The following is a 19,085-nucleotide window of genomic DNA, read 5'->3' on the forward strand; positions in this document are numbered from 1 at the left end:
CCAGCTGCATTTATGAACATAAAGAACTCGCAGTGTGCCTGGCACATAGTAGGTACTCAGTACATGTCGATTTCCACCCCCCAACCTCTCCTCTGAGTCTAGACACTCAGTCGTTTTCCATTTTTATTTTCGTCTCTTTCATCCTCGGTTGTTGGCTTTGCACATTGCCTGAGATAGAGCATTTTCACCTGGCTGTCCCATCTTCTTAAACTCAACACCTTTATTGGTAAGATCAGCTGAAGTTACCGCGTCATTGTTTAGGGCAGGGGGCTCACAGTCACAGCATCACTGTGGACTCTTCCTGTTCTTCCCTGTCCAACGTCACTAGGTCCAGTCTTCCCTCTGAACATTCGTCACACCCACCTGTTGGCTTCTCTGCAGCATAGGCTTTGTTTCCTCAAACCTAAATGATCACACGCACCCCCCCCCCCATGTCCTTCCTAACTCCATTCTATTGTATATCTTCACTTGGATGTCTAACCTGCCTTCCAAACATAACATCTCCAACTCAAATTCTTGATTCCTCCTTAAGATGCTTCTCCCATCTCATAAATGGCAACTTGATTTTCCCAGGTGCCCAGGCCTTATGGTCTTCCATAACTCCTCCCTTCTTTCATAACCCACAGAAATCTATCAGCTAACCCTATAGACTCTGGCTTCAAATATATAACTACTTCCAGAATCCACTTCTCATCATTTCCACCATTCTTGCCTCGTCCAAGCATTATCAGTATTGGACTCCCTTCCATCTAGTTCATCCATTCTCCACATGCAGACACATATGGGTGCTCCAGTGGACGTCCCAACTAAGCTCCCAGACAACAGCCAGCACCAAATGCTAATCTTGTGGTGGAGCCATTGTGGGTGCCTGGGCTCAGTCAAGCCTTCCAATGACTTTAGCCTCAGCCACCATCTGACCCAACCTCATACAGAACCCAGCTGATCCAAGTTAACTCACAAGCCCACAAAAGATAATAACAAATTCTTTTAAGCCACTAGTTTTATGCACAATAGATCACCAAAACAGTGGTAAACCAGATAAACAAGGTATCTGCCCTGGGACTATACTCTCTAGTGAAGAAAATAAGCAAGTAAATTACTAAGTAGAAAATATCAATAAATGCTGTCCAAAAAAAAAAAAAAAATTAAAGCCAGGTCATGTCATTGTAAGTCAAGGATGGAAGAGCTCTCTGAAGAGTTGACATTTGCACTGAGACCCAAACGATGTGTAAGATCTGTTCATACAATCACCCAGGGGCTGAGTGTTGGGGAAAAAAGGGTTAAAGCTCTCGACATAGTCACCTTTGTATTGGGGACAGTCCTTTTTCACACAGCTAGATCTTTTCAGAAGTGGTAGAAATTGGTAGAAATCTTTTCAGAAGCGTACATTCATCCCAGATGAAATGCAGAGTATTATGTAGTTGCCCTTTATAAACTGTTAAATGGAACTGTTCAAGCCATTTTTATAGTTGTGGTGCATAAAATAAATAAGGGCTTCTATCAAATATTGCTTCAGTATAATTATATAGTTTGCTGCCCATGATGAGTAAAACTGAATACTTATTAAAATTTTTAAATGTAAAATAAATAAATAAACTAAAATAAAATGAGCATTTATCATCCCAGTCATAAGGGCAGGAGAGTTTACGTGGGTCCAGGTGGAGGTTGCACTTCCTTTACAGCCACCAGGGGGCAGGCAGGGCTTCCTTAAAGACCCGTTCCTAATGGCTGAAGAAAAGGTGACTTTGATCCCGAGGAGAACCAACAGCATCTTGACCACCTTACATCCATTTTCCAGATGGCCTGACACCCACTATCCAGGCCACTGGTCATCTAGAGCAGCGATTTTCAACCGGAGTGTCTCAAGAATTTTTAAAACATGCAATACCTGACTAGTGAGGGGCACTGACCTCTTTTCCCTTAGACTGTCAAAACAAACAAACAAACAAAAAACAATAGCTGCCCAAGGTGAATGAATAAAAACTATACCTATTTTTTTCCAGATCAGCAAAAAATATATTATTTGGTGTGCTGCAGAATTTTAGTGCCTAGTTTATATGTGCCATGAGATGAAAGAGGTTGACAGTCGCTGATCTAGAGGATGACCATCTCAGACTCATCCAGAGGCTAAGAATGCAGGACAGATTCTTCCTGAGAATGTACTTTGCACTGTAAGAACTCTTGGCTTCTCTTTCTTCTTCAGATTCCTCTGCATATTCCCCAGTCGTGTTTTAGGCTTGTAAACCATTAAGATCCTTGAATAAATCTTTATCATTTATTCCCAGCAAGCCTCAAGACTCATTTTGAATTCATTTGACACGCTGGAGACTAACCCAGCCGGGAGTGCAGGACAGCACAAAAGACTGCCTGCGTCACCAACAGGGGGCATGGGTTTGGCACATTACTTAGTGTTTCTGGGCCTCGGTGCCCTTATCTGTAGAACAGGCTTGTTTATACAACCAACCCCATTTCTTAGGACTCTTGTTGTGAGGGTATTTGAGACTAATAAATGGAGAATGCTTAGCTCTGGGACCCTGGGGAGTAATTGCTCAGTAATTCAGGGTTCCTCTTTTGATCCTCATTCTCACACCTGTTGGGGAGAAATACATTTCCTCTATACTCCTAGGGTTTGGGGGCTGGCCGAGTAATTATATCCACAGGAGACAGATGAACAAGAGAAAATAACCCGATTTAATTACATATGCCCATATGGGAACTCCATGAGAGTCAGAGATCCCTCATACATGAGAGGTTCGGAGACAGAAAGGTGTACTAAGATACATGGTGGCCTGAGCCGAGGAATGAGGTAAGATGCCTTGGGCCTTCCAAAGGGAGGAGGGTCATTCCCAGATGGATGAAAACACCAGATAGATGTTCAGTAATTAGATGTTTGCCCTGCCCCAGTTAGGCAGGTCATATTTATATCTGGTAATATCTCTTATTTAATTTGGGGGAAAAAAAACACAAATTTAAATTCTTTAAGGGAGAGTTTTACTTCTTGAGCCCACAGGGTCAGGATTGCCTTCAGCTTGAAATAATTCACAAGCAGCACATCCTGGGGGAGGCCTGTTCTGAACCCTCCAGCCCCGCCTTGGAAACTTTCTGAGAAGTTCTACCTTCCAAATGTTGGGTTGACAGATTCCATTTAGTTATTGCTGACCCATCTCAAGGTCTCTGGCTCAGGAGCAGGACGGCAGCATCTGGCACCGGAGGGTCATTTTTGCAGAAGCAGAATGGCCGTCATCCACACGGGCCACCACCTTTTTTTCAAATTTCATTTTACATTATGTTGTTGTTGTTTTTTTTTTACCACAATAAAAGTAAAAAGGTGGGTGGGAAAGAGAAGACATTTCTAAAAGAAGAAAAGGAAAGGCCTTCTATAATCCCACCGGGATTTCCAAATGCTGGAAGAATTTGTAAGGGCTAGTGCTTCAGGCCCAGTCCCAAGACTGGCTCCTTTGGGGATTATGATGTAAATTCAGAGAGTTCAGCTTCCTGGGCGCAGGAGCCCATGGCAGGGGCAAAGGGAAGCCTGCCTGCCCATGATGTGCACCCAGCGCGATGCCCGCCTCCCATCGGCACCCCCTCCTGTCTGCCGGACCCTGTTCTCAGACACCCAGGGTGTCCTCCAGGAAACTGGGGGTGTCTGCTGGGTGCAGGAGCGGTTCCACTGGCTTTGACCAGAAGGGCTCGCGTGGCCGCGTTGTGCGGACAAGCAGAAGAGCAGCAGGAAGCCCATGGTGTTGAGCCGGCAGTTCCTGGCTGACGCTGGTGTGTTCCTGTGCAGCAGAGTGGCCCTGAGGCGGCCACGAAGACAGGGCCTCCTGGGGCTCCTCCAGCGGGCCGGCGGTGGTCAGGGTCTCTTCTCTCTTTGGAGGGTGGAGCAGGAGCTGGTGGACGTCCTTCAGCCGAGCTCAGTGCCGTGTAGGACGCTGCGGTTGACAGTGCACAGACGGCTGCAGTCTTTCCAGATTTTGTTGTGGCCGCCTTTGCGTGAAAGTCAGCAAAAGCACTTCCCTGCCACCCAGGTTCAGTCCTTGCAGGGGCAGCCTCCGTTTTGATGACAGACAACATTTTGTGCCAAGAGATATCAGACTTCCGGTAATTTTACAGTTTCTGGAACACTTCTACCATATACCTTTACAGAGACAACAGAAAGAGTTTTGATATTTGGATACTTGACTAAATAGGATCATAAACTTTTATGAAATAATACTTATATATTTGACCAAAGAAACAATAAAAGATTTCAAGGACAAATACAGAAGGTTAGCTCTTACTATTGACAACATTGCATTTTCTTAAGTAGTCAAAGATCCAGTTAAGATGACAGAAAATTGTTTTGATAAAATACAGAATCTTTGCTTTCTTGGCAGATTACCTTCTACAGTCTCATGTCAGGAGCAAACAGTCCAAAAAAACTTTGTCCTTTTAACAGATAAAAAAATGTTTTAGTTTTACAGTGTACATCATTTATAATAAAGCTTAATTTTTAGAACAGAACCCTCATTCAATTAAATTAACTTGATTAGATTTGTTCAATCTAATTAACTTGATTACACATAAAATTCCTTTTTCATAAACCTTTGACAACTTTCTGTGTTCATTTTACTTCATCTCTTGTTGTCTTACCCATTCAGAAAAAACAACTTTATATCAGGACAAAATTAGTTTATTTTATTGCCTCATCCTGAAATGAATCGCCACACCTTAGATCATGTTTTACTAAAAACATATATTATTTTCCTTCCATATTATTTAGAATTCTTAATTCTTAGAAACCTTACTTCTAGTGAAAACTAAGAAGAAAGCAATTGTGTATTGTCTGTTATACCAATTTTTTTTAGACCAACAAATTTATAAATACATTACATAATTTCTAGAAATATATGTTTTTTTATAGTACAGTCTTTCAATGCGGCACATGCTCACCAAAAGACCCTAGTTTATCTTTTAATTTCTCTGTAACAAGAAGTCAAAAGTTGATAAACCTATGTTTAATAATTAATGTTTCATTATTTTATCTTATTGGGAAATGATCTGGATATTCAATTATTTTCGTCATGTAATTTAACTGCAAAATTCTAAGGTTTCAATTACCAAAATGTTTTGGGAAATGACTTTTAAGTACATATACCACAATACATTAATTATTAATGATTTCACCTAAAAAACTTTTATTCTACTAACATCTGCTTACTTGTTCTTAAAAATTATGTTTAGATTACTCAGGAAAATTTCAATGTACTGAGTTTTTTTTCTTGCTGACAAATTTTTGCAACAGAAATAACACAAGCCGATTTCAGTAAACCTAAGCAAAATAAAAGTATGACATTTAATGGTAATAACTCTGAACACTTGTCTCTTTTAATTAAACAAACACATTTCATTAGACTTAATATCAAGTATTTTCCCCCAGATCATGTGAACCAGAAAAGCATTTGGGTTAGCTTTTATTATATTATATGGAGATTTTTAAAAATATAGTGCTTTCTTGGTTAAGCCAATTAAATAGAACTCCTTGACAAATTAGTAATATCAGAGGTAGGGAAATCCACACAACACACACACAAACAGACAGACATATGCAAACAAAGACCTCCCCAGTCTTGGTTTTAAAAGTATTGCCATGACACTAGTGGCAGCCAGTCCTGGTTTGCAGCTTGGCCTGCCCCAGGCACCTTCAAGCCCAGCACAAGTAGTAGATTGTTTTGTATCTCATGCCGGGTGGCCCCAAGCAGGGCACAGGTGGTGGCTGACCTTGGCCTGCACCGCCCGGGAGGCCCCAGAGCCAACACATCCAATGGACAGCTTTGGACCACACCAAGGCACCACCCAACCATCTCCATGAGCAACAAACCCAAGGTATGGACTTAGCAGGCACAAGAGCCCTGCTGAAGTGAGTCCTACTCTATGGGGTTGACCCCTACACAGCAGACCCCCCATGGTGGTCACAGCCAGTCCTCACAGTCAATCAGCCTGGGGTAAATTCCTCCCATTGTTGTGCCAATAGCAATCAAGGTTCTACTACAACAGGAAGGTGCACACAGCCCACATGGGGCGGGGGCGCACCTAGAGCACCCAGCTTGCATGACCAGGAAAGCTGTGCCTCTGGGCCCTACGGTACACCTACTACGTAACGACACAACGACACTCTACCAAGACCAGGAAACACAGCAGCTCTATCTAATACACAGAAACAAACACAGGGAGGCAACCAAAATTAGGAGACAAAGAAATATGTCTGAAATAAAAGAACAGAACAAAATTCCAGAAAAATAACTAACAGTGAGGACAAATAATCTATCAGATGCTGGTTAAGGATGCTCAATAGGAAGTAGGCTTAGTGATAAGAGGAGGGAGGTGAGGAGGTGTCTGAACCCTGATGGTCAAGAACGATTTCATTGGGCATAGGATTTTAGACCTGGTGGTATATGTGTGCAACATGGGTGTAGCTGTAGTGCTGTACAACACATTTACACGAACCTGAGGTTTCAGACAGTCTGTTGAGACCAAAACAAAGACTCAGACTATGAGTCACCAATCAGACACTCTCCACAAGCCCTGTGGCCAGATGAGGAGCCAGGGCCTCAGAAACCAGAGCCCCCACCCCAGCTGATGGAGCTGATTCTGTGCTCGCAGCAGACCACAGAGGACTACATCATGCAGCGGGAGACCAGGCTCCTGCAGAAGGACTTGGAGAAGCAGAGGCACAGCCAGGCTACCAGGGAGCAGGGAGCCATCCTTGTCCACTTAATGTGTCAAGTGGCCAACTTCTTACAGTAGCCTGGAGTTGTAATTCCCTCTAGGGGTGATGTTGGAGGTGGGCAGTAGGCCCAATCATCCAGGCAGCCTAACCAGCTCTAAGTCACCAACTGAGTGATTCGGAAGCTGCATTTGTCAGTCATGACCTGTCTCATTGTGGGATTGACATCTCTGCCTTATACCACTCCAGCTTCCAGGACGACACAACCTACCATAGAGACAAATACCACGAGGACAAGAACACCTTGGGCTTCATTGACCTTGGTATCAATGAGAATAAGCTCTACATTGATCTTATGACTGAAAGGCTGAGTTGAAGTGACATGAACTACATTGGTGATGCCCTTTAGTAAAATTCTGACTGCACAGAACAAGCATTCCTATGGGAAGAAGTGGCCTGGTTCCTGATCTACTACTGCAAGGCGCCTGCCCAGCTTGATGCAGAAAATGTGGTTGTTCTAAGTGGCTGCTGCTCTGCCTTCTCAGTGTTGACCATGGTTCTGTGTGATCCAGGTGAGGCCTTTCTGACCCCCAGCCACTTCTATGCTGGCTTCACCTTTACTTTCTGCATATATGTGAAAGTTGAGCTGATTCATATCCACCTGCTCAGTGAGATCACTGAGGTGAACACTCATTTATTCCAGTTGACTGTGGACACGGTGGTGAAAGCCCTGCTTGAGGCTAGGCTTAAGGGGAGAAAGGTCAAAGACCTTGTGCTCATCGACTCTCATAATCCTCTGGAAGACAGCTACTCCCAGGACTCACTGAAGGGATGCCTGGAATTTTCCAAGAGATACAACCTACTTGTGATTATTGATGATATTTACATGCTATTTGTGTTTGATGAATCCATCACATTCCACAGTGTTCTGAGCATGGGAAGCTTGCCTGACCCCAACAGGACCCATGTGATCTGGGTACCAGTTAGGGTTGTGGGATCTCTGGCTTCCATTTTGGTGCTCTGTACACCTAAAACACGGAGGTAGCCTTTGCTGTGAGCACTTTTGGATTCCTCCACGTCATCTCTGACATCACCCAGCACAAGCTGTGTGAGCTGCTCCAGGACAGAGAGTGGATTGACAATGTATACCTGCCCACTAATCACTCCCGGCTGCGGGCAGCTCACAGGTACATCACTAACAAGTTAAACACATTAAAGATCCCATTGTTCAATCGTGGCTCTGGCCTCTATGTCTGGATTAACTTGGAAAAGTACCCGGACCTATGCACTTTTGAGGACGAGACGCTCCTTTATCACCACTTCCTGGACAGCAAGATAATATCATCCCCTGGCAAGTACTACATGTGTAAGGAGCCTGGCTGGTTCTGCCTCACCTTTTCGGATAAGCCCTTCCCCCTAAAAGTCACCATGTAGTGGTTCTCTTGAGAACTAATGAAGCAGAAGCAGGATTTGACAAAGAAGCAAATAAAGGATGCAATGAGGGTATAAGTGGTCTGCCTTCCAACCAGCAGCTCCAGCCAATCACATGCTCAGGGTGTCCCTGATATCAGCCTCTGGCCCAGAAGGCTAGGGTATTAACCTGCTGCTGTGACAGAGCAAAGAGTGGGCTCCTCCAAAAATGGGCCCATCTTACCCAGTCACCACCTTCAAGCTGAGCACTTGTTACTTTTGAAAGCTTTGTATTTTTTTTTAATTCTTTCCTAGCAATTTTGTGGTGTGAAATTATTTAAGAAGTTTAGGGTGGGAAAGCTTGTAGAAATAAGAAAGCCCTGGATGGGTTTTATTTTGTAGACTATATCTAATAAGTTCCATATTCTCCTATAAAAACAAAATTTTTAAAAGGATGCTTAATCATCTCAGCAAGAACTTCCACAAAGAGATAAGAAACATAAAAAAGGAACCAGTCAGAAATGAAGAATACAATAACTGAAATGAAAAATAAATTACAGGGAGTCAACAGCAGTAGATGAAGCAGAGGATCAAAGTAGCAATTTGGAAGATAAGAAAGAACAACAAAAAAGAAAACATCTCCCCAAATGAGAATAGCTTAAGGGGCCTCTGAACTTCACGCACACCAACATTCACATCTTGGAGATGCTGGAAGGAGAATATAGAGAGCAAGGAATTTAAAACCTATTTGAAAAATAATGATGGAAAAGTTCCCTAATCTAATCTAGTTAAGAAAATAGACATATAAATCCAGGAAGCACAAAGAGTACCAAACAAGACGAACCCAAAGAAGCCCACACCAAGACACAACTAATTTAGATGACGAAGATTAAGGACAAAGAGAATTTTTTTTTTTTTTTTTTTTTATCCTCACCCGAGGACATTTTTCCATTTTTTGTTCAGATAAAGTGGGAGGGAGAGAGAGGAAGAGAGAAAGAGAGAAACATCGATGTGAAGGGACACATCGAGTGGTTGCCACCCGCACGACCAACCAGGGCCGGGGACAAACTGCAACCGAGGTACATGCCCTTAGCGGGAACCGAACCCGGGTCTCTCTGTACCGCAGGCCGACGCTCCAACCGCTGAGCCAAACTGGCCAGGGTGACAAAGAGAATTTTTAAAGTAACAAGAGAAACGCAGTGAGTTGCCTACTGGGGAGCTCAAATAAGACTGATTTCTCAACAGAAACATTTCAGGTCAGAAGGGATTGCCACAAAATATTTAAAGTGATGAAAAGCAAGGACCTACAATCAAGACTACTTTACCCAGCAAGACTATCACTCAAAATTGAAAGAGAAATTAAGAGCTTCCAAGATAAGTAAAAGCTAAAGTAGTTCATCACTACCAAACCAGTGTTACAAGAAATGTTAAAGGGTCTTCTTTAGGAATAAAAAGAAAAAAAGATTAAAAATATGAATAATAAAATGGCAATAAATATATATCTATCAACAATTACTTTAAGTGCAAATTAAATGCTCCGATCAAAAGACATATGGTGGCTGAGGAATAGCAAAACAAGACCCTTACATATGCTGTCTACAAGAGACTCACTTCAAATTGAAAGACACACATAGACTGAAAGTAAAGGGGTGGAGAAAGATATTTCATGAAAATGGAAATGAAAACAAAAAGTTGGGGTGGCAATACTTATACCAGACAAAAGGTCTTTAAAACAAAGGCTACAACAAGAGACAAAGAAGGACCCAGCTATTACACTTCTGGGTATTTATCCAAAGAAACCCAAAACACCAAATTGAAATGACATATGCATTCATATGTTCATTGCAGAATTATTTACAATAGTTAAGATATGGAAGCAACCTAAGTGTTCATCTATAGTTGAATAGCTAAAGAAAAAGTGGTACATATATGCAATAGATATTACTCAGCCATAAAAAGAATGAAATTTTGTCATCTGCAATAATATGGATGGACCTAGAGGCTATTGTACTGAGTAAAATAAGTCGGACAGAGAAAGACAAATGCCATATGATTTCACTTATATGTGGAGTCTAAAAAAACACACATACAAAAAAACCCAAAATAAATGAACAAACAGAACAGAAACAGACTCACAGATACAGAAGATATTTTGACAGTTGTCACATGGGAGGAGGGTTGGGGTGAAAAAGGTGAAGGGATTAAGAAGTACAAATTGGTAGTTACAGAATAGTCATGGGGATGTAAAGTATAGCATAGGGAATATAGTCAGTAATACTGTAATAACTATGTGTAGTGTCAGATGGGTACTAGATTTATCAGGGTGATCACTTCATAAGTTATACAAATGTCTAGTCACTGTGTTGTACACCTAAAACTAGTATAATTGTATGTCAACTATAATTTAAAAAACAAAAAATTATTTTTTAAAAAAGTACTGCCACGCCCGGTCGATGTGGCTCATTGGTTGAGCACCGACCCACGTACCAAGAGGTCGCCGGTTCAGTTCCTGGTCAGGGCACATGCCCAGGTTGTGGGCTCGATCCCCAGTGCAGAGCATGCAGGAGGCGGCCAATTGATGTTCTCTTTCAACGATGTTTCTCTCTCTCTCTCTCTCTCTCTCTCTCTCTCTCTATCTCTATCTCTCTCTCTCTCTCCCTTCCTCTCTCCCAAATCAATAAAGAAAAAATATTTTTAAAAAAATGTTTAAAAAAAAATTACTGACATGAGCCCTGGTCAATTTGGCTCAGCGGTTAGAGTATCGGCCTGCAGTCCAGAGAGACCCAGGTTCGGTTCCCGCTGGGGGCACGTGCCTCAGTTGCAGTTTGTCCCCGGCCCTGGTTGGGTTGTGCAGGAGGCAGCCACTCAATGTGTCCCTTTCACATCGATGTTTCTCTCTTTCTCTCTTCCTCTCTCTCCCTCTCACTCTATCTGGAAAAAAAAAAAAAAATGTCCTCAGGTGAGGATTAAGTAAATAAATAAATGAAATTACATTTAAAAAATAATTAATGGGCATGATCATGAGATGGGCATGATCACGTACAATTTGCTAGTTATAAAAGAACAGTTGGAATAAGTTAAGTTTATTTACTTAGATGGTTAAGGCTTTTTCTTGTTAATAATTGTGGGGAAGATAATCTTGTGGAAGCTAAGGGCTAGATTTAAGCAAGGAAGCTTCTATACTCATTTGTATTTTTAGAAAAATACTTCCTTTTCTTTTCTTTTTTTCTTCTTTCTTAGGAATTGAGGGTGGTAAGGATAAGTGGGCTTTGCACTGCTTGCAAAGCTGCATCTCTGGTTTCACAAAGATTTGTAAGATAAGAACAATTGCCCTGGCCGGTTTGGCTCAGCAGTTAAGAGTGTTGGCCTGAGAGACCCGGGTTCGGTTCCCGCTAAGGGCATGTACTTCAGTTGCAGTTTGTCCATGCGGGTGGCAGCCACTCAAGGTGTCCCTTTCATGTCGATCTCTCTCTCTCTCTCTCTCTCTCTCTCCCACTCTATCTGAACAAAAAATGAAAAAATATCCTCGAGTGAAGATAAAAAAAAAAAAAATTGCTCTCAATTCCCCCAAAGAATTGGGTTGTAGCTTCAGTGAAACATAGGTTGATCTACTCATCCAATTACACCATCCTTAATTTGCTTTTCCCCCTCTGGGCACATAGTATGATTTCAGCTGAGAGGAAAAGACCTCAAAAAGAAAAGAAAGGAAAACCTCTATCGGGCTCTGAATATCAGCTTCCAATGTGGCCAAATTTCTGATGAAAAATTATTAGTTTCAAATATCTCATCAGGTTTCAGCCAAAATACACAATAAATATTTCTGGCCGTTTTAAGTAGTTACATGATATTTTAACAAGCTTCCCCAAAATCAGATTCTAAGTAGTCTCTCTGACCTCTAATAAGTTTGAGGTTTTCCAGACGGGTCCTGGAACATCTTAAAGGACTTGTTCTCTCTCCTTATAAAAGGAGAAATGTTCATCTAGCTAGGATCATTTCATATGTTAAATTACCTGGGAAGCATTAATAACTAAGAAGTAATACTAAACCTTATTAGGTTATATTTGGATTGATATATGTTATTAATATGGGTCCCAGAATTAGATAAAATTCCTAATAATCTGATATGCCCTGGTATATCAGTCATAATTCCGGTTACCCTATTTGTGTAATAACCAGAGCCAAATTAGAAAGAAGTTAAAATAGCAAGTGATTCCGTAATAGGTCAGTTATTTTATTTGCTGATAACCCATACGCTATAAAGATTGTTCAATGTAAAAACGTGTTTCCTAGTTATAAAAAAAATGATACTGTTCAATGTCATTCAAATGATACTAACATGAATTTTTAGAAATTAAAAATCATTTGAAATTTCACCACCCAGAGATAACTACTCTAAATGCATTGGTGAACAACCTTCAAGTCATTATTCTATAGGGTTGTACACATATTTTACATGAGTGGGACCATATTAGATCTCCTATTTTGTGATTTGATTTTTTTTTTTTTATCCTCACTGAGGATACTTTTCCATTTATCTTCAGATAGCGTGGGAGGGAGGGAGGAAGGAAGGAGGGGGTGGACATCGATGTGAGAGGGACACATCAGTTGGTTGCCTCCTGCATGACTCCGACCAGGGCCAGGGATCAAACGGCAACTGAGGTACGAAGTACGTGCCCTTGACTGGAATTGAACCTGCAACTCTTTGGTCCATGGGCTGACACTCTAACTGCTGAGCCAAAGCAGCCAGGGCTTGATTTGATTTTTTATTCAACAAAATTTACGGTCCCTCTTCATGTTGATGTATATAGATTAACACTATGCTTTTTGTTTTGTTTTGTTAATGCTCACCCGAGGATATTTTTCCATTGCTTTTTAAATAGAGTGGAAGGGAGGGAGGAACGGAGGGAGGAAGGGGGGGGGAGAGAGAGAGAGAGAGAGAGAGAGAGAGAGAGAGAGAGAGAGAGAGAAACATCAATTTGAGAGAGACACATTGATTGATTGGTTGCCCCCCGCACGACCTCAACTGGGGCCAGGAATCCAGGTACTACATGCCCTTGACTGAGAATTGAACCTGAGACCCTTTGGTCCACAGGCCAATACTTTACCTGCTGAGCCAAAATGGCAACACTCTGTTGTTTGTTTGTTTGTTTGTTTATTTATTTATTTATTTTTATGCATGCTTCTTAATGAATGCATAGAAGCCCATCAATTCCCTTCTGATGAGCAGTTCCATTTTTTTTCCCCAAATTATAATTTTTTGCCATTATAAACAAGGCTATGGCAAACATGACGTCGAGTTATGAGAGGCTGCAGGGTGCAGAGCTTGGGATTCAAAATTAGATCTAGGTTTAAACCGCAGGCCTGAACTTACAGGTTTTATGATTTAGGGAAAATTATCATGCTTCTCTGAGCTTCAGTTTCTCCATTTTTGAAGTGGCGACAGCAATGCCCTCTTCGTAAGATTGGTTAAATAACGCAGAGTATGGCAAAGACCTAGCGTGGTGCCTGGGGTAGAAGAGGTGCTCAGGAAAGCCCTTCTCAGTTAGTAAGAACACACAAGGACAATCCTGTCCTTCCTTACCGCTGCAGCCAATCCCAAGCATCGGCTCCCAGGAGTTGTCCCGGACTCTCCCCGCCTGGGCGAGCTCCTCACAGCTGGTGCTCCTGCAAAGGCTATTTCTGCTGATGCTTCTACAGCGCTATGTCCAGTGAGTCTGAACACTTAACCTACGGTGGTTCTCAGGGCAATACGTATGTTGACACCCCAGGGAGCTGTTTGAGGGTCTACAAACCACCTGATGCATCCTTTCCTAGAAGATGGAAGAGTGTTAGAGTGGTAGGATGATGGACATGTGCAGGGAGAGTGCTGGTGAGAATGGTGATGTTAGTATGGGAGCTGGTGATGACGGCGATAATGGGAGTCAGGGACGTGTCACCTCGGTGCTAATGAGGTGTAGATAGCCAGGCTGTGCTTGATGCTGGATGGGTAACACAGGTGAAAACAATCCTGGTCCAGGGGTGGGGAACGTCCGGCCTGCAGGTTACATAAGGCCCATGAAATCAACACCAGCTCACATCACACTCCTCACCAAATTAGCCTGACCAAACACAGCAGGCTAACGTTTAAGTTGATCATTTTGTATGGCCCAAGAATGATGTTATAAATATCCAAATGGCCCTCGGCAGAAAAATGTTCGCCACCCCAGATGCCTTTTTAAATATAAGGAGGTTGCCCTGGCCGGTTTGGCTCAGCAGTTAGAGCGTCGGCCTGCGGTCCAGAGAGACCCGGGTTCGGTTCCCGCTAAGGGCACGTACCTCGGTTGCAGTTTGTCCCCGGTCCTGGTTGGGTCGTGCAGGTAGCAACCACTCGATGTGTCCCTTTCGCGTCAATGTCTCTCTCTCTCTCTCTTCCTCTCTCTCCCTCCCACTCTATCTGAACAAAAAATGAACAAATGTCCTCGGGTGAGGATAAAAAAATAAAATAAATAAATAAATATAAGGAGGTGCTGCTGTGGCAGAGGTGAAGACAGCAATGGGGACGACCACGTAGACAGAGATGGCGAATGCGACGGTGGCCCTGATCATGCTGGGAGGTGATAGATAAGAAGAGGCCCCCAGGAGGGTAGATGTTGAAAGAGTAAGGAGTCCAGCTTGATGGCTCTGGCTCCAGGCCACCAATAGCCACCCGGAGGGAAGCTGATTGTCATCTTCCTTACAGAGATCAAGGTAAAGAGATGCCAGCACATTCCTAGGTCTTGACTAAAGGCTGGCTCTGTCGCCATCCCTGCACTGAGGCCCTGTTCTGAACCCATCCTGGAGCCTTCTGGGGATGGGTCAATAAAGACTCGCCGTGTACCCCATCTTCTTGGTCTGAGCATCTATCCAAGGACATTTCGGTTGTTTCCATGCCTTGGCATATATATATTTCATGTCATGTGGTACATTTATACAATGGGATACTGCTCAGTCATAAGAAAAGATGAAATACTGCCATCTGTGACAACATGGATGGATCTTGAGAATATCGCGCTAAGTAGAATAAGTTAGACAGAAAAAGTTAAGAACCATGTACTTTCTGCCCAGGCCAGTGTTCTCAGTGGTTAGAGCAGCAGCCCATGCACCAAAGGGTTGTGGGTTTGATTCCAGGTTAAAGTCACATACCTGGGTTGCAGGGTTTTTAAAATTGATTTTTTAGAGACAGAAGAAGGGAGAGAGAGACAGAAACATTGATGTGAGAGAGAAACATCGATCAATCAGCTGCCTCCTGCACACTCTCACAAAATCCAACATGTGCCCTAACTGGGACTCGAACCAGGACCTCTCAGTCCATGGGATGACACTCAAACCACTGAGCCACATCATTGGGGCTGGGTTGCAGGTTTGATCCCCAGCCCCAGTCAGGGTGAGTGCAGGATACAACCAATCAATATGTTTCTCTCGCATCAATGTTTCTCTCTCTCTCTCTCTCTCCTCCCTCCCTTCTACTCTCTAAAAATCAATGAAAAAAAATATCCTCAGGTGAGGATTAACAACAAAAGAACCATATGATTTCACTCATGCGTGGGATATAAAACTGAAATCAACAAACAAACAAACAAAAACTCATAGACACGAAGACAGTATGGTGGTCACCAGAGGAAAGGGGTCGGGGAAGTAAAGGGTAAAGGGGGTCAAATATATGGTGACGGAAGATTTGACTTTGGGTGTGCACACAATACAATATACAGATAATGTATTATAGAATTGCATACTCAAAACCCATGTAATCTTATTAACCAATGTCATCCCAATAAATTTAATCAGAAAAAATTAAGACTTGATGTGGCCTGAAGACTTCCTCCAAGGACCCTGAGCCTGTCCTTAAAAATTGGTCACAGCCTCCTCAGCTCTCATGGATGATCAAACCAGCTTCATCCTCACAACATCCACCTCCTTTGGGCCCTCGTTTTCCTGTGCTCCCAAATTAAAGAGAGGACACAGGACACAATTTGCCCTCTCACCGGAGGGTTATCACAGAAGTCAGACTGCATGGAAATTTGGGGACCTTGCATGTCTATCTCCAGAGCCTGCCTGCTGCCCATGCCTGGAGCTCCATGCTGAGCTGGAAGGTTCCTTCTGTCCAGCAGGAATCACATCCTGGAGGAGGGAGGGGAGGAGCAGACATGCAGGCAATTTTGGTCAGCCAGGGTGTGACTCCCCTCCTACCCAGAGGAATCCTGGGAAAACAGGGGTTTACTTTTTAGCAGTGTGGTAACATATATACAATATAACACTTACCCTTTTAACTACTTCTAAGTGGACGGTTTACTGGCATTGGGCATACTCACACTGTAGTGCTACCATCGCCACCACCCAGCTCCAGAACCTTTTCATCTCCCCAGATGGAAACTTTCTACCCATTAAAATCCACTCCCCATTCCTCCCCCCAGCTCCTGGAAGTCCTGTTCCTCTTTGTCTCCAGCAGTTTGACTGCTGTGAGCATCTGTGGAATCATGCAGTGTTTGCTCTTTCGGTCTGGCTTATTTCACTTAGCATAACGTCCTCAAGGGTACCCATGAGGTAGCATGCGTCAGACTTTCCTTCCCTTTTAAGACTAAATAATATTCCATTGTTATGTAATATTTTCAATGCCTGACGGGTCTGCCCTGACCACCACACCCACCTCGCACCATTACCCTCTCCTCCTGTCCTCCCTCTAGTCCAACCACTTCCCCTCGTAAACAGAAACACTACCCGAGATAAACAGCAATCCTAGAAGCCAGAACCTGGATTCCCAGATGAGACCCCTGTCCTTGGTGATGCCACTGGTGTTATTCTTGTGTGCGTCTCAATCCCATACCCCTCAGGTGTCCTGGCATCCCTTCTACTTGGCCAGGGATGGATCTAGGTCATGTGAAATCACATCAGGAAGAACGTGTTGAGTAGCCCAAATTGCCTTGCGCTCAACCCTCTTGGAGAAGGCCATGGCCAGGCATACACTTGGAGAACCCCCAAATGAGCATAAATGGAAACACCCAGGCCCTGTGTGCAGGGATAAGAGAAGACTGTCCCAAGTGCTGGCACAGAAGGAATTCCAGGCTCAGAACCCAGGTGTATGGGCGACCTGGCTTGTGTAGCAGCAAAATTACTGCATGATCTTCATGCATTCATCCAGCAGTTGTGGGGATTCAAACTCATGCTCCAGCCACTGCAGCCACAAAAGGCAAAAACGTTGGCCCCTGTAGAGCTCAATACTGATTAAACAAGATAAGTAAGACACGCAGCATGTTAGATGGCAGGAAGAGCGATAGAGGGAAACAACGGGAGAGGAGCCAGCTTGTAGCTGGGGTAGCGATTTAAAACCGTGGCCAGGAAGACCCCACTGATAACTTGATAGTGGAGATGAAGCGACAAGAAGTTGGATGCTGGGTGGATTCTGAAGGTAAAACAAACAGGTTTGCTGATGGGGTGTGCAGGGTGTGTGAGAGAGGATCAGACGGCGCCAAGGTTTCCGGCCTGGGCCACTGGAAAGAGGAGAGTTGCTGTTAACAGAGATGAGCCGACGACGGATGAGCGTGTTTGGGGCGAGGGTGGAAGGTAAGCAGCTCAGTTTTGGAGATGTTAAATCTGAGATCCTTTAGACATTCGGGTGCAGATGGCAATCTGGAATTCAGGGAGGAGGTCTAGACTAGAGATGTGGGGTGTTGTCACCGCACAGGTTTCACGACATGGTCGCAGGGGGTGTTTCTATGCACCGCCTTGGCAGGGGTATAAAGGACAGCCAGCCACAACTCCCGCTCTCCTGACTTCGCCGCCCACGCAGGCTGCCAAGACCACTGAGCTTTGGGGGCACACCCACTGGCATTCTCCCCATTTACACCCTGCTTAGTTACTGCTTTGGCAATAAAATCAAGTCAAAGCATCTTAAGTTGCATTTGTCCATGGCCTAGACTAGTTCACCGCCTACCTCCCTTCCCACCCATACTCGGTGCACACACATCACTTATGTGTTCTGAGGGCTCTTGGAAACCCCTCAGAGGCAACCTACAGTCCCATTTATGTTGGCTCTCCAAGCATCACCAGTACCATCGTCCTAAAGACTGTTGCACTCATACTTGTGGGGTTTACAGGTGCCCCTTGCCCTATCCATCCCTGCCTGTAGAGCCTAGATCCCCACCAGAACAGCCCGTACCCACTCATGCATTTACCATTTGCTGACTGAGCACTTACGGGTCCCGAGCTGGGGCAGGTCCAGATGGGAAGACAGCCCCTGTGCCTCCGGGAAGTCCGTAGCCCAGTGGAAACGAGAGGGCACCAGGTGATAAGGAACATGTAAAGGTAAGTCCGGGAGCTGTGGGAGCAGAAGGAAGGGGCACCCACCGAGCCTGGTGTATCAGAGAAGACTTCCCAGAGGGAACAACTCATCTGGTTGGTAAGGGTGGATCAGGCAGTTGGCTGAGTGGGGTGTGTGGCTGGTGGAACAGGGCATTCTAAACCAAAGCACTGTGATGGGAGGGAGGGAGAGACCGAAAGTTAACTTACACAGATGCCAGGTGTCTGAGGAAGAGATGGAAGAGGAGCAAGGGGAAGTGTCTACCTAAGGGCCTGCTCTTTGGAACCCAGAATTATATAACCAGAAGGGGAGGTGGTAGGGGCAGCCTTCAATCCAAGGGGCCTGGCTTCAAAGTCTGAGGGAGGTCTAAGGACCACCTGTGACACAAGCTCATGAGGAGCCTGATGAAAATTCCAAGGCTGGGCTACACCCAGACCACCCAAATCCATAGGATCTGGACCCCAGGAAACTGCATTGTTTTCACAAGCCCCAAATGGCTGTGGTGAACAATCCGGCTAGAACACCACCGCACACTGATCTCCCGCCTCTGCACTTGCTCATCGGGACTGGTCTCAAGGCCCCTAAAACAGGCGGAGAAAGCTTCATTTTCACGGTCACGGATGGACTTACAGACACCGCCAGCCACAGCCAGGGTCC

General features: G+C 44.1%; 1 pseudogene; it reads left to right on the plus strand.

The window, feature by feature from the left end:
* Positions 1–6,532: 6,532 nt before the first annotated feature.
* Positions 6,533–8,215, plus strand: LOC118618430 (annotated as a pseudogene).
* Positions 8,216–19,085: the final 10,870 nt, after the last annotated feature.

The sequence above is a fragment of the Molossus molossus genome, unplaced genomic scaffold (assembly GCF_014108415.1).
Source record: "Molossus molossus isolate mMolMol1 unplaced genomic scaffold, mMolMol1.p scaffold_m16_p_6, whole genome shotgun sequence".
NCBI classification, from domain to species: domain Eukaryota; kingdom Metazoa; phylum Chordata; class Mammalia; order Chiroptera; family Molossidae; genus Molossus; species Molossus molossus.